The sequence below is a fragment of the Pelodiscus sinensis genome, chromosome 27, assembly GCF_049634645.1.
Source record: "Pelodiscus sinensis isolate JC-2024 chromosome 27, ASM4963464v1, whole genome shotgun sequence".
NCBI lineage: Eukaryota > Metazoa > Chordata > Testudines > Trionychidae > Pelodiscus > Pelodiscus sinensis.
In genome coordinates, this window is record NC_134737.1 from 8,680,479 (window position 1) to 8,708,449 (window position 27,971).

The window sequence follows — 27,971 nt, forward strand, 5'->3', positions numbered from 1 at the left end:
AGAGGGTGCGCCAAGGGATACAGTCTTCATGCAGCAGAGTCTAGTCCCGCCCCACACTTGCCAACAGCAGCCCTGGGGATTAAGGGCACCACCCCCCAGAGCAGGCAGAGGAATCCCATTCAAAAGGGGGGGGGGGGGGGGTGAAGGCCGGTCTCCTGGTTTAAGCTGGATCCAGTTCCCAGCCCTGCCTCAAACTTCCGGAACGCCCTTAAATCTGCACCTCCTGTCTGGTCTTGCTGTTCTCAGAAAGCGCTTTCGGGTGGCCATTTCTCGGTGCACCCACAGAAATAATCCCAGAAGCTTTTCGCAGCACAGCGTTGAAAGAGCCGTCGAGAAGCATCGTCCCGGATGGAGCTGGGAGCTATTGACCAGATAGGCCCAGTTCCGGGTGCCACGCATGGGGAGAGACATGGAGCCACTGGAGAGAATCCGGAGAACCAGAGTGAGGAAGGGTTTAGGTCTGATTTTCTGAGAGGAAAGTTTGGGTTGGGGTTTTTTGGCTTGGTTGGTTTTTGAACTGGGCGTATTTATTCTCAGGAGAGATCGATTGTTCTCCATGAAGACAGGACAGGAAGTAAAGAGCTTAATCTGCAGAAAGGGAGATTAAGATCAGATGGACGCATTTTCTAACTATCGAGTTAAGCTGTGGAATGGGCTCCCACAAAAGATTGCAGGCTCCCCCTCATCTGAGGGGTTTAGGAACAGGTCGGACTGACCCTCATCAGGAACGGGCCAGATGTAGTGGGTCCCGAGGTCCTTTGCAGCCCTGCATTTCTAGGAGTCCACAATTGCTGAGAACAGATAAACTCATCATAGCCACCGCGATTTCTCCCCCCCCCCCCCCACTACCCTTCCCCACCAGAACGCTGTCAGGGGGGCCAAATCCTCAGTGTGATTTCAGTCAGTGTGTAAAGCAGCATAGCTCCTTGGACGACGTAGCCCAATGTCTCATAAAAAAAAAAAAAACGACTCACAACCCACACTCCACGCTTCTAAGCATGTGCTCCAAGCGAGAGATGCAGAGAAACATGAAATCATCTTCTGAATTAAGAATTCAGAAAGCTCCTTACCATTTCTGACAGCTGTTCCTGCTCAGGCTCCCAGCTGAGCGGGCACCAACTAGCGGCACTGACATGGGGGGTGGGAAGAGACAAAACTTACTGCCACTTGCCACCATCACTGTAGTGAGTTTTAGGGGGTAGAATTGGGGGGAGGAGGGGTGTTGACAGGACCAGCCAGGTGCAAATTTGCCTTCAAGCCTGGGATATTTGGTACAGAAAGACCAACCCAGCCAGTGTGCTTAGGAGGTAGAAGAACCTTGCTTCCAACACACCTCTTTCAGGAGGCAAGTTTGTGATTATTCCAGTTCCAGTGGGTGGGGGAATCGAAGGTGCTAAGACATCCACCCTCTCCGTGAGGGGATTTGTTCTTGGAGAAACCGGACTTTCCCTCCTTCTGGAGAAAGGCACTTTGTATTAAATAGCCCCCGGACAGAGAACCGGGCGTGGCACGGTGCATGTACAACGCAGTCCTGAACAGCGAAGCGCACACACCCAGGAAGATCTGTGGGAAAGCGACAGAGCGAGGAAGCATCTTGCCCAAATCGGCAAGACAAGGTATCCAAAGTCTCAGTGCTGTACGTTGCCTTGGACTAAGCAGCCTGCCCCCTCCCTGTAGCCTGCTATGAGCACAGGAGTCTAATGGCAAAACCCCAAAATCGTGTCCCCAGGCAATCCTAGGATCTGTTCAGCTGGTGACAGGCCTCCAGAGCCAGCACTCAAGGCAGCCAACAGAACTGCCTGCAAACCCTAATCTGACCTCTGTAGACCTCCCACCCTCACCCCAACCTTGTGTCATCATTCGGGGTAGGGATGGCTCAGGAGTTCGTGCCAGGGATCAGCAGGTAGAGGATTGGTTTTGATATTGATTAGGGTGTGGAATAAATACAGCCTCTTCCGAGTTTCTGTCCGCAAAGCCCTTTACAAATACTAACCAACCCATTCCCATAATCCACTCATCTCCACAGGAAGTGGAGAAAGTTGAGACACAGGTGAAGAGCCTCCCAGGAGAAGTCACTCCTCCTGAGCAAGAAAGTTGCAGTGCAGTGACTTGCCAGCATAGAGCAACCTTAAGACTCAGCTCTCCCTTCCACTTGCTCCCTAGTGCAAGATTTAAGCGCCTGAAGAATTGGCAGGGAAGATCTCCTGAGAAGTTCTCCCCCCAGCTCTGTCACTGACCTGCTGAGCGCCTTTGGGCAAGTCACTGACCCCCCTGTGCCTCGGTTTCCCCACCTACAAAAAACAGAATACCGACTCCCTACACACAAGGGTGATGGGAGGTTTTAACTCTCATTCCTGTTGGCAAACTCCTTGCCATCCTCAGAGAGAGGGTGCTGCAGAAGACAAACTGTTTCCGCCAACTCCATTTAATTTGCCATCATCCAGGGTGACGGGCCTTTGCTCACTGGAAAAGCCTCGACTAAAGAAAAAAAAATAATCAGAGGGGCAGATTTATCTTTCTAATGCGCCAAGATAACAGATTTTTTCCACACAGCCAAAAGCAACTAATTAAAACACCCTCAAAGTCAGATGTTTTATGAGTTCAGCCCCAGAAAGCTCTGGCACCGGATGCTAGGGAATGCAGCGGCCGCAGCCAGTTGGAACGGAAGGAAAACACTGCGATGGGACTTGCAACTGGGACGTTGCACCCTGATCCAAGCACCACACCTAGGTAAATGTCAGAGGCTGCTGCAGACAGCCTGGGACTTGCCAAGGGGGGCTGGCGAACTTCAGACATTAGGCAGGCTACTTAAAAGTTCTGGCACCACCTTGTGCCATCTTCAGGAGGTTCTGGGATCGGTCCCTCCCCCTCCTGCTACAAGACACTTCCATCACACTTGCTCTCTTCTTCCCATCCTTGGCCTCTGCACCCCTTTCCCATCCCCAATGTTCCTGCCCTCCCCAGGTGCCGTCCGAACCCCTTCCTCCCACCCCACAGATCCCAGGACGTGGGGTTTGAATCTTCTCCCTGCCATATCACAGCATATGAAATCTGCACCCTTTCTTTTCCCACGGGTTCCTCCCCACCTGCGGTTTGCACCCTTCCTTTCTCACCCCACCCTCCCGGCTCCTCCCATGCACAATCTGCAGTACAAGCATTGAGACAAAGCCTCCCAACGAACAACTGAATTAAAGCGAGACATTTCAAGACCATCTGGACACGGGAGCAGAACCAGCTTTGAAAGTTCAGGACATTTTCTGGTTTCAGGCCAGCTTTACTCAGGCCCCTTTAGAATGACACACGCTGTGTCATGATCCAACACCCCCACCGCCATCTCGAAGGAGACAGCTCACCCGTTAGGTCTATTAAGGGCAGCTTCCCAGCGCTGCAGGCACTGGTACAAACACTAGTAGCCAACCCTGCTGGGACGCAGAGGGCAAAGTGCAAGAAGAGAGATAAAACAGAGGCGTGAAAGCCTGCTTTGCGCCCAACATGCTGGACAGGACTCAAGTCAGTCTGGGCTCAATTCCCGGCTACGGCCTGACTCCCTGAGCAACTTTGGGCACATCGACACTGCAATAGGGTGGCCAGTTAGTGGGTAAGCATCACCCTTACCAGGTAACAGTTAACCAATACTCAGGGGCAGCTCCTCAACCACAGAGGACTGTTTTAGCCTTGCCAGGCCCCCGTGTGGGGGGCCAAATTCGGCAGCCCTATCCTGCAATTGAAAGCGTGATGGCAGCAGGCATAGAGATGTGAGCTAGCTTTGATCTAGTAGCCAAAGAGCAGTAGAGCTGCAGTGGAGTGGGCGGTACACGCCAGCCAAGATCCTGCACAAGCCAATTATGGAGGCAACTAGCCCATATTGAAGAAAGGGGTTACCACGTCTTCCTGATTACTGCCATCCAGGGTAGCTAGGTCAAAGCGAGCTAGGGTAGGTGACACTGGTGCAAATTAGGGATGTGACAGTGTATTCGTTTAAATGGCTAACTGATGAGCCTGGGTTCATGGTTACACGCACACCTCCCCTCCCTTCTCGACCCCCCCCCCCCCCCCGGCTCTGTATCAGAGGCATCAAGGAGGTGGGGAGCAGGCGGGAGCCAGTGCTTGTGGGGAGGCAGCTTTTAAGCCAGTTCCCCTCGCTTACTGGCTCCCGCCTGCCCACCCCCCTGCGCTGCCGCTTCTGTCAGAGGCAGCAGCGAAGGGGAGGGCAGGTAGCTCCCAGCATGCACCAGCCCCACGGAGCCGCCTCCTCCCTCCTCCACGTGTAAGTGTGTAACCGCTAAAAAATTTCCAGCGGTTACACATTTACAAAAAAAGGTTTTAACACCCCTCGGGCAAATGGCAACGCTAAAAGTGGAGTGAACATCCTGTTCACGTCTCTGTGCCTTCATTCATCTGTAATGGGAGAGTAAGATAGACGAGGGATGTTAAAATGCTTTTTTTTTTTTAACCATGTAACTGCTGAACATTTCAACAGTTACCCGTTTACACACAGGGCGGACAGGCGGGAGCCGGCATGTGCAGGGAGCCGACTTTCACCTACTCTCTCCACCCCACTGCCTGTGATACAGAAGCAGCGGGTGAGAGAAGGGGTGTAACCATGCGGGTTAACCTGGCTTATCAGTGAACCGTGGACAAGTTAACATCCCTAAAATAGACAGGTCAGGGAAAGGAAGGGTTAGGAGAATCTTTGGGCATGAACTGTCTCTTGCTATGCGGTTGGGCCTCCTTGCACTGAGCACTGTACCATCTCCCCTCAGTGCGACACTAGTATTATAAATACCAGGCTGGGAAGATAACTTTGGGGATGGAAATTTTCCTCTCAGCCCAGGAATGCCCAGAGCGAAAGGCACGTGTATTAAAATGGCAGGCTGGCCCGTGGATTTGTTCTATAACTTGGAATTAGCTTAATCACTCCCCAAGCAGGTACCAATCCCTCACCGCCCTGCTCCCCTCAGGTGGCTCATGCCAAAAATTTAAGGACAACCTTGACAGCTTTGTTTATGTAACGAGTTCAGGTGGAGCTGGGAGAGCCACCCAGGGTGTAGCGTCAGCCACGCTGGGTTTCTGCATTCGTTCTCCTCTGCATGGTGCAGGGAGATTTAGCCCATTCCCTTTCTCCAAATACACCCTCAGCAGCCAGCACGCCAAGAGCTAGGTAGGTCCATGGAGTGCAAAGCAGCCTTCCCCAGCTAGAAGGAGCCGCGTTCGTCCAGACCTGCTGCACTCCCCACCGGCGCTGCCCTGGGCTGCATGTGCAAGAGATGGGAAATGGGCGTGCAGCAGGAAGAGGGAATGTGGAGGAAGGATAAACGGGTGCACAGGAAGTTGCACGAGATGCAGCAACGGGGAGCGTCATTGGCTTCGCAGGGCAAGCTCAGCGAGGGACCCCATTAGAAAACACAAGTCCTCCCCGCCCCCCAAGGCTGTCAAGACCCAGCTCAGTAAATGGGACATCAGTGTCCCTGGCTGGAGCACGGAGGAGAGATTCCAGTAAGCCCAGTTTTGCAGCAGGCACTAGTGTTGTGCTAGGGCCTCTCAGAAATTTGCAGTCACAGACCCGAAGTAGGAATGTCCAGGATTAACCAGTTAACTAAGCCTCACTCCTAATGTGTGGGCTGATTATGGTTAACCAGTGGGGGCTGTAGTTAAGCTGTCCCAAACAGGCAGGGGCAGGTGGGAGGATGAGGTAGGAACAGAGCCATCAGGAGGCCTGCAGCTGCTCCCATGTCTGGGACTAGGCCAATGTACCCTCTAATTTTTTTTCCCAATCCATGCACAGAATAAAGTTTGTTACACGCACAAGGCAGGGGCAGATGTGCACCACCAGTAGAAACACATGCTGTGGGCGCTCTGCCAATCAGCTGGGAAGCATTTCAATCTCTCGTGGGTGGCTGCCCAAGCACTGAGTTTATGGGGAACACTGGGCCAAGCCAATGGAAAATGAGGGGAAGGCACTTCTGTGCAGGCAGCCCTGCAGGTTAGGATCTCAAGGAACAGCTCTCCCTGAGGAGGAAGTGAATGGGGCTCACCCCTTTCACAACAGCTGGTGGGGCACATAAAAAATTATTCCACACATGTATAAAAAAACCAAGGGAACATTGGCCCTCACCTCTCCCCAAATCCTTTCCCAGGGACCAACACTTGATGGTGCTCCCAGCAGCATCTAGCCAGAAATCACAACCCTGCGCTCTCAGCCGGCACACCCCTGGCTGAGCTGACCCTGGAGATGTTCCTCACCCGCCCTACAGAGAGGGGCCAGGCCTCCAGGTCAAAGCTCCGGTGTGCACTGGCAGGGCACCGGAGAAGCTCATCCTGCCACTCACTTCTGAGCAAATGCCCAGCAAGGGTGAAGGTGTCCTGCAATTGGGTCCAGGAAAGGCTCCGGGACTGTCAGACGCCACAGGATCAGAAATGGTTCCCGACAATACCCCCGAAAAAACAAGCAAGAGAAGCTCAGACTCACCCTCCCTCCAAGCTAAAGACTTAGACCCGTGGTGGTGCAGTCGTGCCCTCCTCCCCAAACCGTCCCTTTCTCCCTCCCCTGGCAATTCCCTGGGGAAGGGGGGGGGGGGCGAGTGAGCCTGCAACCAGGGCAGAGATCCCAGCAGGCTGCCCCCCCAGGCACTGGAAGGGAGCTTTGTGCCACTCCCGCTGAATGGGATGTGAAGGAAGCGGGGGCGTCAGCCGCTCTTGTTATTAAATATTTAGGTGCGTTTCAGTGCTCGGAGAAGTGAAGGATTGAGGGCACCGACTGGAGCCATGCAGCCTCTAAATCAAACCTCTGCAGCCACATACTCACTCCTGCCTTGCTCTTCTGGCCCTCATCCCTGGCTGGGCCTGGGGCCTCCATCCCAACTCATTCCGGCCCTGGGATCCCCCCCTCAATATACTGTCAATGCATCCTGAGCATAATCTCCAGACCTCCCGCAGGGCTGTTCCGGCCCCCGGCTCTCCCCATGCTGCCACCAACCACCCTCAGTCCTTCCTCACAGCCACCCAGGCCTGCAGCTCCTCTCAGACAGAGACCATGTACTGCAAGGGGTGCACTGCAGACAAAAATCCCACCAGCTTCACCCAGCACTGTTTGTTTCTGATCCAAGCCCCATTCAAACGAGGGACGTAAAATCCCTTTTAATTCGTTACCCCGTTAGACCTCATGTTTCACCAGTTACCAGATTAAAGGAAGGGGCAGGGAGGGGCTGGAACAGCCCATCTGTGGCACAGTGCCTGGCCCGAGCCCACGATGGACAGGGGCTGCTCCGGCCAGCTGGCCAGAGCAGCCCCTGCCTGCAGCGGGCCCTGTGGGGCTGAAGCAGCCGCAGGGAGCTACTGCTCCAGTCCCTACCAGTTAACAGGTGAGGTCTACTGGTTCCAGTTAAGGGCAATGCTTACTGGTTAGCCATTCACATCCCTAATTCAAACCTAGGGTCCTAGGGATGCAGGGACAATAACCCATTGTACCAGCTCCCACTCTTTCCCCTGGCCTTTCAGTTCTGCATTTGCCTCTGCCTAGAAGGAAGGGGCCACCCAGATGTGAACACGCCTCCCCCCCCCCAATGTGCAGACACTCCCTCCAGTTCTTTGATCTGTAGGGAGCCCCTCCAGATGAAAAGCAAGGGATGGGCAGGTTAGTGAGCCTATGAACTGGGCACAGGGGGCCTCACTCCGGCTACACATTCCTCCCAGCTGTGTAACCAGGAGAGCTCCACAAAGCATGCAGACTCAAACCAGATGCGGGATGTGACAGGAGAAAGCGCCAAATCTACCAAGCACACAGGGCCACGCAGCAAACAGGGTGCTGGGGGCAGAGAGGGAAGACAGACAAGAGCCAGAAAAGTGCTTCGTCTCAGTCATTTTGCTGCCCGCCGTGTGGGCTGCAGTCCAGCTTTGCTTTCTGCTTTATTTGCTTTTTTTGTGTGTGACCTAATGGAGGGGAGTAAACAGAAGGGAGGGAGGAGCCAGCGCCAGGCATGGTCTGCCTGGCCCAGCACGGAGCAAATGGTCCCCATATCATGCTGCTGGCCAATCACAACCCCACTCAAACATCCTGCCAGTCCAGGACCAGCTTGTCCATCTACCTGCATCTCTGTCCCAGCTTGGTTGCCCCCGTACACTTGTCACACTCCTGCCTGAGTGCTCATGCAGTCCTACCCGGACACCTCAGTGAGGCCCCACAACACCCCTGAGGCTCCCGCCCTGCACTAGGGATGTAAAAGGTTCAGAGAATCCCAGGGCTGGCAGAGACCCCAGGTGTCAGAGTCCAGCCCCTGCCCAAAGCAGGATCAACCCCAACTCAATCATCCCAGCCAGGGCTTTGTCAAGCTGGGACTTAAAAACTTCTAGGGACGGAGGTTCCACCCCCTCCCTAGGGAACCCATCCCAGTGCTTCCCCACCCGCCTAGAGAAATAGTTTTTCCTAATATCCAACCTAGACCTCCCCCACTGCAACTTGAGGCCATTGTTCCTCTGTCTGCCACCACTGAGAACAGCCTCTCTCCATCCTCTTTGGCACCCTCCTACAGGGTGCTGAAGGCTGCTATCAAATCCCCCCTCACTCTTCTGTAGACTAAATATACCCAAATCCCTCCGCTTCTAGTTAAGCTTTATACTGCAGCGCCCGCAGTGCATGTAACTGCTGTGATTGTGAGCGGTTACATTTTTAAATGCATTTTTACATCCCTACCCTGGACGCCCCTCCTACCGATCTCCTCAAATAGGACCTGCAGCACCCTCTTCTCCCCCACCCCCCAGCTATTCCAGTCCAGGAATCCCACCCAGGCCTAGCAGACAGCACCCCTCAGCCTCACCCTGCTGCGATTTCGCCCCTTCTCCTGCAGTGAGCAGCAACAGTGCTGATGGCTCCATTCCACACAGGTCGTAACTCAGCCAAGACCATCAGCACCTCTTCTCGCGGGTGCCTGATTGCTCTGGTGCAGCCCCTCAGAGGGGTAAGGCGCGCGCGCACACACACACACACACACACACACACACACACACACACACACACACACACACACACACACACACACACACACACACACACACACACACACACACACACACACACACACCAGTTTAATGCACCTATCCTTACCCAGCAGCTACATGCAGCCAGCCACCCCGGTACGGTGCAGAGGACAAGACATACGGGTGACCTCTCCGGAGAAGCATGGAGAGAATGCAAATGGTGATGCTTCCTGTGACCCCAAGAGCAGGCTAACAAGGTCAGGGAGACCCACCCAGGCCCGGCGCAGGAGAGAAATGTCTGACTGCAGCTCTCCCCTGGAGAAGCATAGTAACAGATGGGAGTCTCCCCGGCTGGAGCTTTTCTTCTTTCCCACCTGCCAGGAGGCTGGCAGGGAGTCAAAAAGGATTGCCTGGGTGCTGCAGGCCACCTGATGCCCTATCCACCCACCCCGCTGCACCAAGGATCAGAAGGTTCCAGTCCTGCAGTCTGACCCCAGCCAGCCTGCAGGCCCCAGGAGCATGCTGCTGAAAGGGTGGGACCTTCACTGTTGCATGGCATAGAGATGTGCCCCCTGCAGCCAAATCTGCCCTCTTCCCCCCGCCCAGGATAGTTTAGCTCTGCTGCCAGCACAAGCCCAATGCCTCCTCTCAGTCACAACTGCAGCCCCCCCCCAGAATGGAACCCTGTCCATGCTCCCCACTGGGGGTCAAGGAGGCACCCCTCCCCTCTGCAGAGCTGGCAAGATCCTGGCACCTGTTGGAAACCAGGCAGGGCCTGTTTGGGGGTCTAAGCTGTCCGCTGTGTCCCTTGTCTTTGGGCCCCACCGAGCTTCGTCCTAGCTCTGTTCTCAACAGCACAATTCCCCCTCACCTTTGCGGGGGGCTGGCAGAGTAGCCTTGCCCTCCACCCATTCCTCCCGGCGGCGCCCCCACCTGACCATCATTGCACCTTCACGACCCTCCAAACCCATGTTGGAGAGTCAGAGGGGAGGCAACCTGCTCCCCGCTCCAGACCTGTCGGTTCCCTGAAAGCAGCCCCCCCCCCCATCCCACCTGCTGCACACAGCCGGCCAGGCAGCTACACGGAGAATCCTGTGCAAGCAGGGAGGGTGGCACCTCCCTGATGAATGAACCCTGCAGAGGTGGATCCAGCTGACGCCCTCCCCAGCACCAGGAGCGTGCTGGGAGCACATGTTGCCAGCACTGCATCCCAGCCAGACCACGGCGCCCTCCGCTCCCCAGGCAAATCCCCCTCTAGACTAGACACCAGTGGGTCACTTAGGGGAGCACAATGTGCTGACCCCACCCTCTGCATGCCAATGAGCTAGCATTGTGCCCAGTCCCAATCCTCTATGGGCCTGGCAGCCCTACTGGCAGGGGGGAGGGGGCGACAAGCAGAAGGCACAGGGAAGAGACCCCCGCGCACACACACCCCTTTTCAAGTGACGCCAGGCTCTCCGGCAGGGCTGAGACAGACCCGCTATTGTGTGCCCAGTCCGTAAGGCAGGTTACTGTGTTACAGTCCAGGCTGCTGGACACACAGGGCATTTGTATTACCACCCTGCCCAGGCTGGGAGCGCACCAGCCACCGCCGCGGTGCGCACACACAGCCGGAGACAGCCCCTGCCCCAGGGAACTTACAGTCGGATCCAGCCAGACAGGCCCCCACATGCAGGTGAGCGTCAGTCCTCGCGGGCTAGGCGCTGCCACAGCGGCAGGATTGTTAGCCACACGCCTGCCACCCAGATCTCCTTGGAGAAATCTTTCCCCCCATGGATGGATCTCTTCCCTGCGGAATCAAGCCCCCCTCACTTCCCTGCACTTCCAGCGAGAGGGTCCTAATCCAAGATAAATGGGGGGAGGGGGATGCAGTAGAAGGAAACCCGAGGGCCAACAAGACAAGAAAATCCTGCTGCATCAGAGAGGCAGAGCTGAGTCCAGGGAAGGGGGGAGCCCAAAGGGAGAACTGGGGAAAGACAGCAAGCCTAGGAGAGAAGGGGGGGGACTGATCTGGGTGGAGGGGCAAATAAAGGGGAAAATCCCCCAGATCCTCGAGGGGCCTGATTCCCGGGCTTGCAGCGCGTTGTGGTTCCATTAGACAAACTGGTTCACAGCCCCCCCGGCCAATAACCCCACTGCCACCTCCCAGCCTCATTCCACACACAAAACCTTCCGCTCTCCTTCCCCCCCCCCCTCCCGGGTCTCCTGGAAGCCCCTCCCCAGAGCAGGGGGCATTTCTCCCTGGGTCCCAGCCCTCTCCACTTAAGGGAACTCCCTGCATTTTCCACGGCTAATTATAGCTAGCCCACTCCGCAGGACGCCCGGGGGCTGCTGTTGCAGGCATGGCCGGGCGAGTCACCGGCTTGGATTTCCGTGGAGAAAGGAAACCCCCCTCCCCCCTCCCTCCCGGCTTTTCGTGTTGCAAGGCGCGATCCGGGAGCAGACACACACGCCACCTCCCTGCCCACCCCCGGGCGATCGCTGGCTCTCTCCCCGCTCTGGCTCTCTCCCCGCTTGCACCACGGAGCGAGCGCGAAGCAGACACGGAAAATGTATTTGCAACAGTTTTCCAGTCTGCGCCTGATCCTCAGCCAGGGGGAGCCCGCCAGCGGCCCCCCCCCCCTTCAAAATAAAGGCGCCCCCTTCCCGGACCCTGCGGGGAAGAGCAAAGCTCAGGCCCGGGCGAAGGGGAAGGCTCCAAGCACAAGCAGGAAAAACCACTCACCCTGCTCCTGGCTCGGAGAGGCGACGCCGGCGGATTCCTCCAGCCCGATTTTTACAACCCACCCAGCTGGTCCGAGTTTGGCAGCGGCGGGCTGGCGAAGTAGCGGCGCCAAGCGCAGGCTGGGGGGGCCGCAGCCATGCGCTGCTCAAACACACACACAAATCTCAATTCATAGGCTGCGGCTGCTCTCGCTGCTTTCCCTCCGCCTCCAGTAATCCAGTCTTCCCCGGGCTGGGAAACTCCCCTGGATTGCCATGGGAGGGAAGGGGTTAAAAAAAATCCCAAACTCCTGGATTCGCCGCCCCCCCCCCTCGCCTTCTTCCGCCCACCCCCTCTGGCTTGGTGTTGCTCTTCCCAAAGTTTGGAGGGGAGCAGTTTGGAGAGCGCCCCAATGTCCTTTAGCGCTGAAGGTCTTTCGGGAAAGCAACGCCGATCCCCGCTGCAAGGCAGCTAATCAGCAGACCGAGGGGTAGGGGCCGGCTTGGGCTCGGCTCCCCCCGCCCCTCCTTCGCTCCGTTTTCAAATCGCAGCCCTTCGCGAATGGAGCGAGACCGACACGAGCGGCGCTAGCTGAAGAAAATGCTTGTCATGGCAACGCCACTGCCTAGCCCAGCCAGCCTCGCCCCATCCCAGAGAGGAGGAGGAAGTCTCTTAAGGTGGCTTGCACAGGCAGGCCAGCCCCGCTGCTGCTAGGCGCTTTGCTGGGCTGGTTTTTAAGGGGGAAGAGGCAAAAGGCAGATCTGCCTTCTCCCCGCGTTTCCACCCCACTCTTCCCTAGATCCCTACCTGCTTCTGCCTCTGAAGCCAGCTGGAGAGATCAAACAGTGCTGAGGGGGTGGTTGTGGGGTTTATTATGGGTGGGTGTTGCAGAAAGCTCTTAATCTTTAAAGAGGGGACATTGGACATTTATTTCCTGCCCTCTCTAGCCAGGCCTCCTAACTTTACAAGCTCAGAGGAAACAGGAGGGGGAAAAAGTGCATTTTACAGCAAAATGTTAAAATATTTTTACCCCCCCCCCCCCCCCCCCATTAGCAAGTATCCCCTTAGGATCCATGGGGTAAGGACCAGGACTAGCAGTTCACCCAGCTGAATGAGTTATCCACAGTGTTCCCTCTAATATTTTCCAGCCGTGGGCAAAATAAACTTTGGTATGTGCACCCACACGTGCAGATGCACACCACCCATAGAAAAAGGTGCTGCTGGCTGCATGTGGCAGTGGGTGCTCTGCTAATCAGCCAGGCAGCCACTCAAGTCCTCAGCTTACAGGGAACATGGTTATCAGCAGTGGGCCTGCAGTAGAAAAATGTGAAGCAAGTTCAGAATCTGGGTGTCCAATCCTGCAAGGAGACTAGTGCAGCTTCCGGTGTAGAGACCATTGCAAGATTGGGGCATCACTTTCATTACTGATGAGTTGGGCTTATCAGCTTGGCCAGTGAAAAGAAAGCTAGTTAGTTTCAGTTTTTTCTTGTTAGTTTCATTTGCACTTTCATGCCCAAGCCAAAAGTTTGCTATGCTAACAGTACTAGACAACAATTGAAAATGTATACACCAAATCCTCCCCTGCTTTCTTGTAAACCAAGAGCTAACTCACGGAAACAATTCTGTTGATCTTAGGCCTGGTCTGTACAAAATACTGCAATTTGCTACAATGCCTTACTGGAGGATAGCTAGTGTAACATGTTTTTAAAAAGGGTTCCAGATACTGACATTACCTAGTACTGATGTTAGACTTGACAGCCTGTAAACTGGTTGAAACTATAGTCCAGAACAGAATTATCAGACAGACGAGCACAGTATGTTGGGAGAAGAGTCAACAAGGCTTTCATAAAGGGAGATCACACTGCCCCCAGCCCTTAGCATTCTTTGCGGGTGCCAGGAAGCATGTGCACAAGGGTGATCCAGTAGGAATAGTGCACTTTAACTTTCAGAAAGCCTTTAACAAGATCCCACACCACTAGCACCTGCTTAGTTTGCTTAGTCTTGGATAAGAGGCAAGCTCCTCTCATAGATAAGTAACTGAATAAGAGATAAGAAACAAGGGGTAGGAATAAATAGCCAGTTTTCCACAACGGAGAAAAGTAAATAGCAGGTTCCCCAAGAATCTTTACTTGGACGAATGCTATTCCTCATATTCATAAAGGACTTGGAAAAAGGGGGCCAACTTTGAAACAACCATTTCCCTGGCACTGGAAAAGGTTCAGAAAAAGGCAACAAAAACGATTAAGGGTATGGAATGGCTGGCATATGAGGAATGATTAATAAGACTGAGACTTTTAGCTTGGAAGAGAGACAACTAAGTGGGGGGATATGATCAAGATCTATAAAATCATGCCTGATATGGAAAAAATGAATAGAGTTATTTACTCCTTCCCATATCACAAGACATAGGCATCACCAAATGAAATGAATAGATAGACTTTTTTCTTTAAAAAAAAGGAAGTACTTCTTTGTGCAATGTACAGTCAACCTGTGGAACTCCTTGCCCGATGATGTTGTGAGATCCAAGATTATAACAGGGTTAAAAGAGAGCTAGATAAATTCATGCAGGTTAGGTCCATCAATGGCTATTAGCCAGGATGGGTAGGAATGATGTCCCTAGTCTCTGTTTGTCAGAAGCTGGGAATGGGCAACAGGGGATGGATCACTTAATGATTCCCTGTTCTGTTCATTTCCTCAGGAACCTGTTATTGGCCACTGTAGCAGACAGGACACTGGGCTAGATGGATCTTTGGTCTGACTGAGTATGGCCATTCTTATGGTATAAGATTATTCAAAACTTCAAAGGGCTCTCACACACATTGGTGACCGGTTCAGTTGAACACTGATCAATGCAAAGTAGTGTGTGTTTGGAAACATAAATTCCAGCTACACAAAGTGCCAATTCAAAATTAGCAGTTACCACTCAGGAGACGTTAGAGCTCCTGGAGAGCTCTCAGAAAACAGCCATTAAATGTGCAGCAGCAGCCACAAAAAACTAAGACCATTAGGAGCCAATAACCAAGGGACAGGTGAGACGACAATATAATAATGCCGCTAAGTGAAGCCCATAGCATGCCCAGGTCCTGACTACTGTATGTATGCAATTCTGGGTGTCTATATCAGAAAGATACTTTTGAATTGGAAAGGGTACCGAGAACAAATTAGGAACATAGAACAGCTTCCATGTTGACAGACATTAAAAAGACTCAGACTGGCAGGGGACCTCACTCACTACACTGGCACCTTCTTGCTCACTGTCTTGGCTGTTAGCACCACAGGTCAGTGCACCCTCTTCTTCCGGATGCCTTGCCCACCATCCTGACTGCTTCCCAGACCCACAGCACCCTCTTATGCACTGTGCTTCTCCTTTCCAGGGAGGGTTAGCACCTCAGTGCTCCTATCACTTCCCCAGGTGGGTAGGGGGGAGAAGAACTAGACCACCCCTGGGGGTCCTGGACCAAGAACCCTGGAGCTAGCAGCCTCCACTTGCCTCTCAACAGTGCAGCTTCAATGTCCTGAGACACTTTCCCACAGTCCCAGCACCTTCTTCATCCCCATTCTTAGGCCTTAAGTCTGAAAGTCCAGCCAGCACTCCCAGTCCCCCCCACAGCTGCTCTACCCTCCTGCAGTCCTCTAGGAACCCAGCCCTCTTCCTTGGGATCCTAGCACCACCTGCAGCTCTTTATATATGGGCCTGCTGGGCCCTGATTGGCTACTCCCCACACAGCCACTTTAGGCTGCTTTTAACCCTTTCTCTGCCAGCGTGGGGCACTTGCTCCATCAGCAACCGTTCAGCTTAGAAAATGGATAGCTAAAAGGGGGATATAATTGAGGTCTGTGATATCAGGAAAGGTGTGGAGAAAGTGAATAAGGAAGTGCTCCTTCATATAACACAGTGTTTCTCTACCTTTTTTTATAAAGTATTCCTTTTTCAAAAAAAATTTTTTGTAAGTACCCCCAGTACCTACAGTTTTCAGATACATAATTTTTTTTCTACTATTGCAACACATTTGTTTAAACAACTTAATCGTAGCTGGGCGGGTAATTACATTGGTAGGTGTAAAAAGTACAAAAATAAAAATGCGCTGTAAAACTTAAAACAAAAATTCAGTTTTCTCCAAATTTCACTTGTGTTGACGTACCCTCCAGACTTCTGTCAATTACCCCCTAAGGGTACTAGTACCATTGGTTGAAAAACACTGATATAACACAAGAACCAGGTGTTAGTCACCCAGGGAAATTAAGAGGCAGCACAGTTCAGACAAACATAAGGAAGTATTCCTGTGCTAAACCTGTAGAACTCGTTGGCAGGGGATTTTTGAGAGGCCCAAAAGCAAAACTGGGTTCAAACAGGATTTGGATTAAGCACCTGGAGGGTAGATTCCTCCATGTCTGTTACTGCAGCTGAGCAGAGATGAACCTCCATTCTCTGGCTATTCCCACAGCTCCAACAGACAAATGCTGGGTTTGGATGACAGGGGATGGATCACTCAATAATTGACATATGCTGTTCATTTCCTCTGAAGCACTAGCCACTGAAAACAGGATACTGATCTAGATGGACCATTGTTCTGATCCAGTATGGCCATTCTTATGTCCTTATCTAGTTAAACTGGTGTAACTTTTGTGTGTGGACACTCTTAGTCTGGTTTAAACATGGTTTGGTTTAGCCTGTTCCTCTAAACTGACGTAAATTCAGGCAGTGCAGCCTCTATGTGTTTTTGTTTTAATAACACTTTGTTTTATAGGACACAAGTCCTTGATGCTGCAATGCTTACACATGTGGGTAACTTTACAGATTTGAGTAGCTCCATTGCATTACTGTAATGTGTGGGCAAGGTTACTCACAAGCAGAAGGCTAGGCGTACACTACAGAGTTTTTACGCAAAAACAGAGCAAAAACTCATGGAGCATCCACACCTCAAGCATGTTTTTGCACAAATAAAATGAAAGATCAGAGGGGTTTTTCCGGTGTAGGTATTCCTCCTTTTTGTGCAAAAACAGGAAAAAGGAAAAAGCACAGGTGCTCTGGTGGCCATTCTGTGGGTAGCTATCCGTGCTTTCTTTCGAGAGAGCGTCCATGGCGTCTGGACGCTGTCTTGCACAAAAGCGCATCACTTTTCCAATGTGCTTTTGCAGTGTGGACACACTCTTGCGCAAGACGTTTTTGTGGAAGATCTCTTCCGATAAAAGCTTCTTGCACAAGAAGCCTGTAGTGTAGACATAGCTGAAGTGTTTACAGGATCAAGGGCTCAATGCAGAGCATGAAGCCTACCTCATATGTGGTCCTTCTATGTATGGAAAATCTCCCCACACCCATGGCTTCCCTAATTAAAGGCGCAAAGTTAGAAATGTTTGTAGCTAGCGTTGGATCTACTTTCTCACTGACTTATTGGGAGTCATGAAACTCTTCTTCTCTCACAGCCCAGATCCAGCACAGACACATCCACCTCTATAGTCAGTTGTAGGATCAGTGCTAAACTGGCTGATCCCTTCCTCTGAATAGTGAATGGCTTTCTGATCCCCTGCCACCAGATATCTACCTACAGGCCCACTGATGCGGGGGGTGGGAGAGTGGGAAAGGGGGCAACTACCCCGGGGCCTGTTACTACAGCAGCAGCAGCAACAGTCAGAGCGCACGGGCCTTTTTAATTGCCATTGGTGCGCTGTGCCATGCTCTCCACGCAGGGCTGGGGGGCGGGGAGACAGTCTGGGTGGCACTGAGGGCTGGCTTCCCTGGCCCCGTCCCTTCCAGGAGTGCAGCACCACCCCTCCTTTGCCCAGAATCTCAGCGACGCTGTCAGCTCCCCTATTTACTTAGCTATTTCCATGACCATAGTATTTAGTCTCATCCACTACCTGTGTTTATTCTCACAGCTCTATGAGTTCATAGCATTATGAACTGAGGCATAGAAAGACTGAGTACCATGCCCAAGGCCATGGAGGTGTCAGTGGCAGAGGAAGGAAGTGAATTCAGGTTTCTGGCTAGCACCCTAACTGCCAGGCCATCCTTCCTGGCTCTTCCCCCTCTGTTCCTGTGGTTTGGTATTATTATTCCCATGCATTATGACTCACTATTTACCTTGCTCCAGGAACCGTAAGCCCATTGCATGGCTTCCTTCCCCCTGTAGGTGTTTCACAGATAAATCACTGCACTTCACACATCACTTCAGCTCTCAGTCGTGGGTGTATGTTTTTAAAAGAAAAGATGACGACGTGCTCCCCAGCGGGCTTGAAAGTACGTTTGCAAATCTCTCTTTGTATTTCTATTTTGTTATTATTAATTATTTGGCTTAGAGTAGAGCTGTAGCCAAGAACAGGGCCCTAGTGTGCTAAACGCTGCGTGTGCACACAGCAAGAGACCCCCCCCCCATTTACTGCAGCTTACCAGCTAGCCCGCCCCCGATCCTGCAAACCGTTACGCACTAGATCACTTCATTCCAAAGCCAGAAGGGACCACCGCTCTAGTCTGACCTCCCAATAACACCACATAGAACATCCCCAACATAACGCCTCGAGCAGATCATTTTAAAAAACATCCCGTCTCGATGTAAAAATGGTCAGGAATGGAAAATCCACCACGACTCTGGGTAAAATTGTTCCAATGGTTCGTTACCCTCACGGTTAAAAATGTATGTCTTCTTTCCACTGTGAAGTTGACTAGCTTCAATTTCCATTGGCTCATGTTGCACTTTTCTGTGCTAGGCTGAAAAGCCCCATTGTTAAGTATTTGTTCCCCGTTTAGATACTTTTAGACTAATCAAGTCGCCTCTTGACCTTCTCTTTGGTAAGCTAAATAGATTGCGCTCTTTGAGACTTTCACTCTAAAGCATGTTTTCTAATCCTTTAATCATTCTCCGGGCTTGTTTGAACCCTCTCCAATTTATCCGCGTCCTTCTGGAATTATGGTCACTGCAATGAGACACAGCCTTCTAGCAGCACTGTGCCAAAGAGAGGCAAAATAACCTGTCTGCTCCTAGCTGAGATTCCCATCTATACATCCCGGGAGCACATACGCACTTTTGACCACAGGGTCACATTGAGATCTCATGTTTGGCTGATTACTCACCAGAACCTTTCTTCTGCTTTAGGGTGTCCCGACAGCAACTGTGAAAAATCAGGACAGGGGATGGGGGTAATTGGTGCTTCTGAAAGACAAAGATCCAAATATCAGGACCGTGACTATCCCTATAAAATCTGGACAGTGGGGCCACAGACTCGCCAGTCTCCTGGGCAAGACGGGGCGGGGGGGAGGGGGGAGGGCCAGCTCCATGCCCTGGAAGAGGCGTGACCTTGGGCAGAAGGGGCAGGGCTAGGACTAGCCTCCTCAGGAAGCCCTCAGTGCCACCCAGTGCGTGCCATGTGGGGCTCTGTTGGCAATTTAAAGGGTCCAGGGCTTTAGCCTCTGCTGCTTCCACTGTAGTGGCGTCTGGGACTCCTGGGCCCTTTTAAATCACCGGGCCCCAGGGCCTTTGCCCCATTAGCCCCGCCCCCCCCCCGCGCCCTTGATGGCGGGTCTGAATCTGGACACTCTCTTCTGCTTGCCCATTCGGAACGTGGTCAAGTCACGCCCCCCTGTATCTAATTTACCATTACCTTTTAGTTCTGTGAGCAGTTCCTCTGTATCGTTTACGATCACGTCTAGTATAGAATCCCCCCGGATTGGCTGCAATGCTTTTCGAGTTAGAAAGTTGTGTCACCTCTGTTTAGAAATTCCCAGGATGTTTTAGTACTGGACGGATGAGCCTTAAGAACATAAGAACGGCCATAATGGGTCAGACCAAAGGTCCATCTACCTGGGTATCCTGTCTGCCGACAGTGGCCAGTGCCAGGTGCTCCAGAGGGAGGGCTCACAACAGGTAATCCCCATGTGATCCTCGCCTGTCACCCACCTCCAGAGAAACAGAGGCTAGGGACACCATTTCTACCCATCCTGGCTAATAACCATTGATGGATCTAACCTCTATGAATCTATCTAGCTCTTTTTGGAATCCTATTAAAGTTCTAGCCTTCACCGCATCCTCTGGCAAGGAGTTCCACAGGTTGACAGTGCGCGGTGTAGCCTTTCAGTGTACGTCACTGACACCGAAGTCCCCCTTGGTCACACACCTGTTTTCTCCTACACATTATGGTTAGGTGCTTATGGAGGCCATCTCCCTGTTCCCTGCGTGACCTGGTGGTCTCGGAAGAGAAACTTGGCCCTTCCACCAACAGAAGTTTGGATGTAACCAGTTAACCTGTAAGCATGACCCTTACCAGGTGAGGTTTACTGGTAACTGGTTAACCGGTGGCCCAGCCAGGCTGAAGCAGCCTGATGTGGGGAGGAGGCTGCTCCAGCCTATCCGGGCCCACCATCCTGTGGGGCGGGCAGGGGTCGCTCCAGCCCGACGGAGCTGGTGCTGCCCTCCCTCCCCCCCCCATGGGATCCCAGTTAAGCAGTTAACTGGTTAAACATAATGTCTAACGGGTTAACTGGGATTTTACATCCCTAGTTTGTCCAATAAAATATATTTTCTCACTTCCATCCTTTTCTTCTTCTTTGCAAACTCAGGGCCAAACTCTACTCCCTCTGGAATGGCTCCACTGTTTTTTGAAGCCAGTCAGACAACTCTCAGATCTTTCGAGCTTCTGACTCTGCAAATGGGCAAATTAGACATGGTGACCCTCCTCCCTTTTCTGTCCCTGGCCTTTCGGGTCTATTCCTAGGAGCCCTTGGAAGCAGAGAAAAGCCATCGTGCAGGACACATTAGATCTGTCTCTGATTCACCACTTTAGGACATGGCCTAGGGTATCCTGCCCAGGGGGGATTTGCAGGGGACCTTTGCTCCCCCTTTAGATCCTTTTACATTTCCAGAGTAGCATCTAGGGGGTTCGGTGTAAGTGAGGCTCAGAGGCTGCACAGCAGCCAGATACACACGGCGTGACTAGTCACCCAAAAAGGCCTGCGGAAGAAATGATGCGATGGCTCCGCTCCTTTCTGCAGCAGTCGATCTGGCTGAATCCCTAAAGGGCCGTGGCAGCCAATGCCCTCCCGCATCTTCCCCCTCCCGCCCGCCCCCAGGGCACATGGCAGGCTAGAGCCACACATTGAGAGCTGTGTCTGGCTCCCCAGCCAGCTTCACGGAACAGGTCACAAGGCCACTCCTTCTCCCTAGCATGTGATCCCTCTCAATAAACACCCCCCCGCCCCGCCAGCAGCGCCGAGTGCCAGGGGCGCAGCGGGTGAAGCAACGCTCATGCCGTGTGATCTCTGAGTTTGCCATAGCCCCCCGTTCCATCTGTGAGAGGGCAGCAGAGAGTTGGCCCCAGAATTGGGGCTGGGGCGTGGCGTGGGAGTGCCGGGGGGGGCATCTGTTTTCCATTCAGTGCCACGTGGGGCGTGGCTAACAGGGCTCTCTGTGAGGCAGTTGGTCGGGGGGCTGGTACAGCAAAGGGATCCAGCTTCATCTCCCCCCCGATGAATCTCCCACACAAGCCTGCAAGGAGCAGTGGGGCTGGACCAGGGGAGGGGCTTGCCTTGCGGCTGCCCAGGGTCCCTTTTTGGCAGCAGGTGTCACTTGCCCCACTCCTGCAGCAGGGTGGACAGCCCCCCGCGCTTCTGGGTGCGTGGCTGGGTCAGTGCAGCAGTGGCTGCAGGATTGGGCCCTTCTTCTGGACGGTTGACACCCGCAGGAAATTCAAGTTTTCCAGTAAAGAAGTTGGTGTCTTAAGTGGAGCATCTCGCGATCCAGCACAGAGCATCCAAAGGCCAACCAGCATCCGCTTGGAAAATCCATGCCTGGTCTGCCCCTCGGAGACATGAGAGCCACGGTGCTTATTAAGGGGACCAGTTTCCGAGGCCAGCGCCTGGGGAGACAGAAGCTGCTGCGCCTCCTGAGGAATTCATGAGGCTGCCCATGTTCTCAGGGAGGGTGGCAAAGAGCTGTTCTGTTTTCCAGTCCAGCAGCAATCCTGATGCAGAAGTTTCCTAGCTGCACCTGCAGCTTCTGCTCACGCTAGCCTGGGGGCACGGAACAATCCTGGTGACTCAGTGCCGGCTGCCAGGTTGCTGCCTAGCCTCTGTGGACCCAAGTGGGGCTTTTCTCCCCTGCTATTATTGGCCGTACACTCCAGAGACAGCTTTAGGGAGGAGCAAAGCAGGTAATCTCTCAGGGCCATGCACTGACTCAGCAATTTATGGGAAGGCCCAATCTATCCCTCACCCTCTCCTTATAGCCCAGAGAGGATAAAAACATCGCAGGTCCCCCACCAGACACATACAGCAGGGAGTGGTCTAAGCACAGGCCTGGGAGCCAGGAATTCCTTTGCTCTCATGTGATCCCAGCAGTCCCATGAGTTATTTTGGCTCCATGCCTCAGATTATCCCTGAGAAGAACAGAATATTTCCGACTTCCTGGGGGCCATTGTGGGTGAGCTAATGATAGCAAGGGGCTTGCATGGTCCAAGGCAGACAGTCATCCCATCCCATCCCATCCCGTGTATCCTAGAATCCCAGAGCTGGAAGAGACCTCAGGAGTCATCGAGTGCAGCCCCCTGCCCAAAGCAGGACCAACCCAACTAAATCAACCCAGCCAGGGCTTTGTCAAGCCAGGACTTAAAAACCTCTAGGGATGGAGATTTCACCCCCTCCCTAGGGAACCCATCCCAGTGCTTCACCGCCCTCCTAGAGAAATAAGTTTTCCTAATATCCAACTTAGACCTCCCCCCATTGCAACTTGAGACCATTGCTCCTTGTTCTGCCATCTGCTGCCATAGAGAACAGCCTCTCTCCATCCTCTCTGGAACCCTTCTTAAGGGAGCTGAAGGCTGCTATCAAATCCCCCCTCACTCTTCTCTTCTGCAGACTAAATACGCCCAAATCCTTCAGCCGCTCTTCATAGGTCATATGTTCCAACCTCCTAGTCATTTTTGTTGCCCTCTGCTGGACCCTCTCCAATGCGTCCACATCCTTTCTGTAATGGGGCCCCCAGAACTGGATGCAATATTCCAGATGTGGCCTCCCCAGTGCCAAATAAAGGGAGATCATCACTTCCCTCCTAATGTACCCTAATATGCTGTTAGCATTCTTGTCTATAAGGGCACACTGTTGACTCATCTCAGATTGTTCCTTTCCATTCTATTACCCAGGGCTGTCCCCTGCTTCTGCCCCTGTCATAAGGGGGGTAAAGTTGCACTCCGGACACTGTGTGCCAAACCTGCTGGCTGCACTCCAGTCCCAGGAGAGAGGTGACAGCCTCTCTGGAGTTGTCCCTCCAGCCCAGGCATGGATCCCCTAAGCAGCTGCTTGTCCTACTCCAGGCCAGTCCTGAGCTGGGGAAATAGAGAGCAGCCTGGGCATCTTCTGCAGCAATGGTGGCAGCGGTGGGACCAGGTGGCGCTTAATGTGGTTTGAGGTGAGTACACACGGCTGTGGGAGCAGGGATCCTGCTGGCAAGCCTCAGTGGAGCAGCTGCATTGTCTTGTGCCTGCACCTTTGGCCTCCCTCCTCATTTTGGCTGCCAGCTGGGTATTTACTTGTGCAGCAGAGAATGAGCTATGGTTCTGGCTGCGTGCGCCGAGCACGTGCTGCCTGCTCTGAGCCCTGGCACGTGGCTGCAGGGAAGGCCCCTGGTTACACCCCAGCAAGCAGCAGGGTCAGGTCACCCTCTGGAGAGCAGCCGCAAGATGGGCAGAGGAGAGGCCTTATTTCCTGCCTGCTTTGCCACTCTGCCCAGTGGGCAGGAGAGCAAAGCATCAGGCCCAACAGGCCCCCGCCTAAGAACTGAGCACCCTGGGCAAGGGTGCAAGTGCTTGTACTCACAGCCTTTCAGAAACCGTTCATTGGAAAGCATCACGCAGGGAAGGAGATGAGGTGTCTGAAACTTCTCTATAAAGCCGGAGCAGGGAACCTAAGGCCTTTGGCTTGTCTAGATCCGGCCCCCCGAGGCTTGGAGCTCCGCCCCTCATCATTGGGAAGCTCACGCCAGTGCTCCAGCCCCTCCGCCATCTCCCCACGGGGCTGGAGCACCCAAAATCTATTAGCCTGGGCCCCCCTCTGGTGTGTGAGAGGAACCTGGGAAGTGACTTTTCACTTCTCAGTCAGGGGCCATGTCAGTGAGGGGTTTATTTATTTATTTATTTGGTTCTCAGTTTTGTGCAGTTCCCGCCCAATTTTTTTTTCTGTGGGTCAGCAGCCCCCGACCCAAAAAAGGTTCCCCACCCCTGCAGGGACAGTTCAGAGCACGAGAGAGCCCTGCAGAAGAGCTCTGTGTGGCTCCAAAGTCTGTCTTTCCCCTCAACTGAAACTGTCCAACTTACCTCACCCGGTTGGGATTGGTCCTGCCTTGGGCAGGGGGCTGGACTTGATGACCTGCTGAGGTCTCTTTCAGCTCTAGGATTCACCCAGTCCCTTCAATATCTGGGGACTGAGGTGGCTACGACGCTGCTAAATCCAGACATGGGGGGTGCCAGCCATGAAAAACTCCCAGTGGAACCTGATGTGAATGGAACACTGGGACCAGCTGGCTCATTACCCTGTCTCTGCCGGGGTCCAGCACGGGCTGCTTCAGCCACAAGAGGGGAAGTTTTCTCCTAAGCCCTATCAGTGAGTAGCTAGTTGGCCTATTCCTTGGATTTGTGATTCTTTTCCATTATTTGTGCCCTGGTAGCACCTAAAGTCCCCAATGGCAAGGGGCCATACATGCCACACAAACACTCCCTGCTCTGAACAGCTTCCCAGCTAAAAGACAAGGCAGACGGAGACAGGCAACAAAAAAGCCACTTGCCCAAAGGAGAAAAGATTTGTCAAACCTTGGGCTTAGCTGATGATGCCCTTCTTTAAAAAAAATAAGACGTTTTATCAGGCTTTTTTTTTTCTCCATGTCTCCCAGGCTTGGAGCGTGTAGGTGGAGTTTTAGCCCAAAGTGAATTAAACCAGCCAGGTTATACGCCCCTCCAAGCCCTGGGCCAGAGACCTATGTCATCAACACTGCGTTGAATCCAGAGTAGCTAGCATGGAGTTAATCCAGCTTCGCAGTGGGATGGCGGAGAGCAGAATGGACTCTTAGGATTTGTAATGGAAATGGTGACTTATTCTCAAGCACAAGCCAAAATCTCTCTCCGGTCTGGGCAAAGTTGAGGCGAGAGAGGGTGAGCAACTCCAGTTTGTGTATGTGCAAGATGCACACACGTTTGGACACCCTGGCGTGCTGAGAGAGATGGTGTAATATGCCTGGGGGAAGAGTTCCAGAGGCCTTGTCCACACTACAGGTTATGCCGGTGTAATTTGTGTCACTCAGCATAACTCCAGGACAATTTAGCACCTGGAGTGAGCTAGCAGATTTGCCCCCCACTGCTGGTTTTCCCCTTCATTTCTCTGCCCCGTTTTGCCACCCCCTGGCTTCTCCTGCTGCCATGGCTGCCGTCTCTCGCGGAACTGGTTTAATCATGCTGAGGGGCGAGCGACAGCATCTTCCCCAGCTGCACTGCAGCCGCACCTCCGCATCTGCCAGCTGCTTCTTGTGCAGACCAGCAAGGCTCCAAGGGTTGATCTCAATCTAGCAAGTGTAGTAATGGGGAAAGGATTTGTCCCCTCACATCTAATCCCCATACATCCGAGCAGTGTGTGTGGTCTAGCTCTCTGTCTCCGGAAGAGGCGGGGCCTCAATCTGAAGGGGGCGGGGCTTCAGGTGGAATGGGTGGGGCCAGACAACCAGCCCTCAGTGCCTCCCTCCAAGATCTCAGAGCTGTAGGGCACATGCAGAGAGTATCTCTGGTGACAATTTAAAGGGCCAGGAACCCCGGCTCTTTTGAATCACTGAGCCCCAGGGAAACGGCCCCTTTACCTGCCCCTCTGTTAACAGGCCTGCATCTATTGTTTCTGGAGTGTCTAGGCAACGGAGCCCATGAGTCTGGCACCCAGGTGATGTGGGGTCTAATTCCAGCTTTCCTGGGTGTCCGTGCTAAATCACTTCGCCTTTCCATGCCTCAGTTTCCCCATCTGTAAAATGGAAGTAATGAAAAGCAGTGTACCAGGGGCAAGGCAGGGTACATACAGTCACTGCCCTAAAGTGCTTACAGTCTAAGGCAGAAAGGGAAGTCTATCGCTTGCCCTGGCTTTGCCGCCGCTGCTCGTCACAGAGTGACATAGATGTGCATGGAGCAACAGCTCTCCTGCCAGATAGGTGAACTAGGCGGTTGCCAGGCATTAAGGGGTGCCCAAAACACAGCCAGTGGGGAAAAGCCTGCAGGTGAACACTTCCCCGTGCTGTTGTTCCCCTAGCCGGGGGTGGGGAGGGGGAGGCCCGCTGATGGGTGGGGGCAGGGCTGGCCCACAACATTTTGGCACCTGAGGCAGGGAGCTCAAATGACACCCCCCCCATGCCCCATTTTCTCCTGCCTGCCTGTTATGTCTCTTGTGTCCTCCTTCCTCCAGCACAGCACTCCCCCATCTCTGTGCATCTAGAGCAGAGAGAATACATCTGCACCAGCAGCAGACACAATTTTCTACACTCTGGGTCCTAGTGGCACCCCCCACAGTCTGGCCCCTGAGGCGGCCGCCTCAGTTTGCCTCATGGTAAGGCCAGCCCTGGGTGAGGAAAAAGGGGCAGTTTCCTCAGGGCCCAGTGATACAAAAGGGCCTGGAGCGCCCGGCTGCCACAGTGCTCCTGGCTCTTTAACTCACTGCTAGAGTGCCACATGGCGCTCTCCCAGTTGTGCTAAGAGCTAACTAGCCACAGCCCTTCTGCTCGAGGGCCTGCCCCTTCAGGGGCCCAGCACGGCCTGGCGAGGCTGTTGGCCCCGCCGTGGGAGTAGAAAGGGGGAATGACAGCCCACAGAGCCTCTTCCTCCCCCCAGCAGGCAGAGCCTGCCTGCAAGGGCTCCCCTCCTGCTTGCATAAAATTATTAAATGTGGGGGAAGGGCATCTGCAGTGCCAAAACCCCTCAGGGTGACCCTGTCTCCTGCATCACCCCCTTACAGGGGGAAGTTTACCCTCTGGGTGCCTCTGTTTTTCCCCTCCCACCTTTTGTCTCCCTCACCTAGCTAGACTGGTTCACTCCCTTGCCTTCCGCAGTCTCCTCCCTTTCCCTCACTCAGTCAAACAAAGGCACAACTCCCAGGCAAAGCCAGGCTGCTGTGAATCGACAGCTCTTCTGAGCCCACAAAAGGAATCACAGCACATCCCACCCCTACTCTGTCAAGTACTAATCTGCTAGCATGTCACCGCTATCAATTACTCTAAAAGCCCTGTTAATTTCTAATTACGCAATTACTTTTATTATGGGGACAACTGGTAATAAGGTACAGCAGGGATTTGGGCAAATTTTTGCTTTATGAAAGTAATTATGATTCAAAATCATTCATAAAACCGAGTCGTTCTTTTAGACTTTTTAACACACTGAGGTACGGGGCTTTTTTACAGCTGGATAATTCAGAGCAGGTATAATCCTACCCTTCATTTTTGTTCTTTGCTTTGTCCAGATCTGGGTCGGCCCCTCTATATATTAGTCTCTACCATTACAAAGTCCACGTGTTCTAGAAGAAAAAGACCTGAGAGGCATCAACCAGGGTCTGCTGTTCCAAGCATAGGGGACTGCTCTAGTATCTTGGAATCCCAAGGTGGTGATGGAGAGAAAATATTGACTTTTTCATAACTGGTTCTATGGGCACAATCAGAACACCCCCGTTCCCCATGAGTCAGTGGGAAAACTTTCACTGAGTGTTATTAGAGAGGCCTACATTATGTCTCCAATAAGCAATTTCCCTTCACATCCTCTCTTTTAATTGCAGGGTCTTTCACATACGGCCTGAGCCAAGGGGGATAGGTTGGAAAAGCTCATTGTTAATATTTGTATGACAGTAGCATATACAGGTCCCAGCTGAGACCTTGTACTGGGTGCTGTACACATACATAGTAAGGGACTGCTCCTGCCCCAATGAATTTACAATGTCATGGGCAAGGCAACTGGAAGGATTGAGGGGAAACAAGATCAGAGAGAGGAAGAGACTTGTCAAGGGTCAAGCAGGAAGCTGTCAGTATAGGAGCTGGGAATATAACCCTGGTCTCCTCTCTTCTGGGGTTTGATTCAGTGTACGGTCAGTTGCTTGCCTATGCCTTGGTTCCTTATTTGTAATGAAATATACCCGAAAGCCCAACTAACCAATGCCAGCCAGGTGCATCCATATGGTAGAGAAGAAAGATTCCGTGCAATGCTCATCTCCAAAGAGAAGTCCCATGCAGAGATGTTCCCGTTACCTTGAGCAGAAGCTGTGCTCTCTGGCCTACACAGTTCAGCTGGTGTTATTGACACGATT

At 53.0% G+C, this 27,971-nt stretch overlaps 1 protein-coding gene across 5 annotated transcripts in view; it reads right to left on the reverse strand.

Annotated features, from left to right (window-relative positions):
• ATP2B4 (ATPase plasma membrane Ca2+ transporting 4) overlaps positions 1-12,292 on the reverse strand; it is a 119,910-nt gene extending 107,618 nt beyond the window's left edge. For 2 of the 5 annotated variants that reach the window (XM_075910017.1, XM_075910016.1), the window contains exon 1: positions 11,699-12,292. The gene's annotated coding sequence lies outside the window, so the exon portion shown is untranslated. The remainder of the gene's footprint in view (positions 1-11,698) is intronic. The other 3 variants (XM_075910014.1, XM_075910013.1, XM_075910015.1) reach the window with 3 other exon arrangements.
• Positions 12,293-27,971: the final 15,679 nt, after the last annotated feature.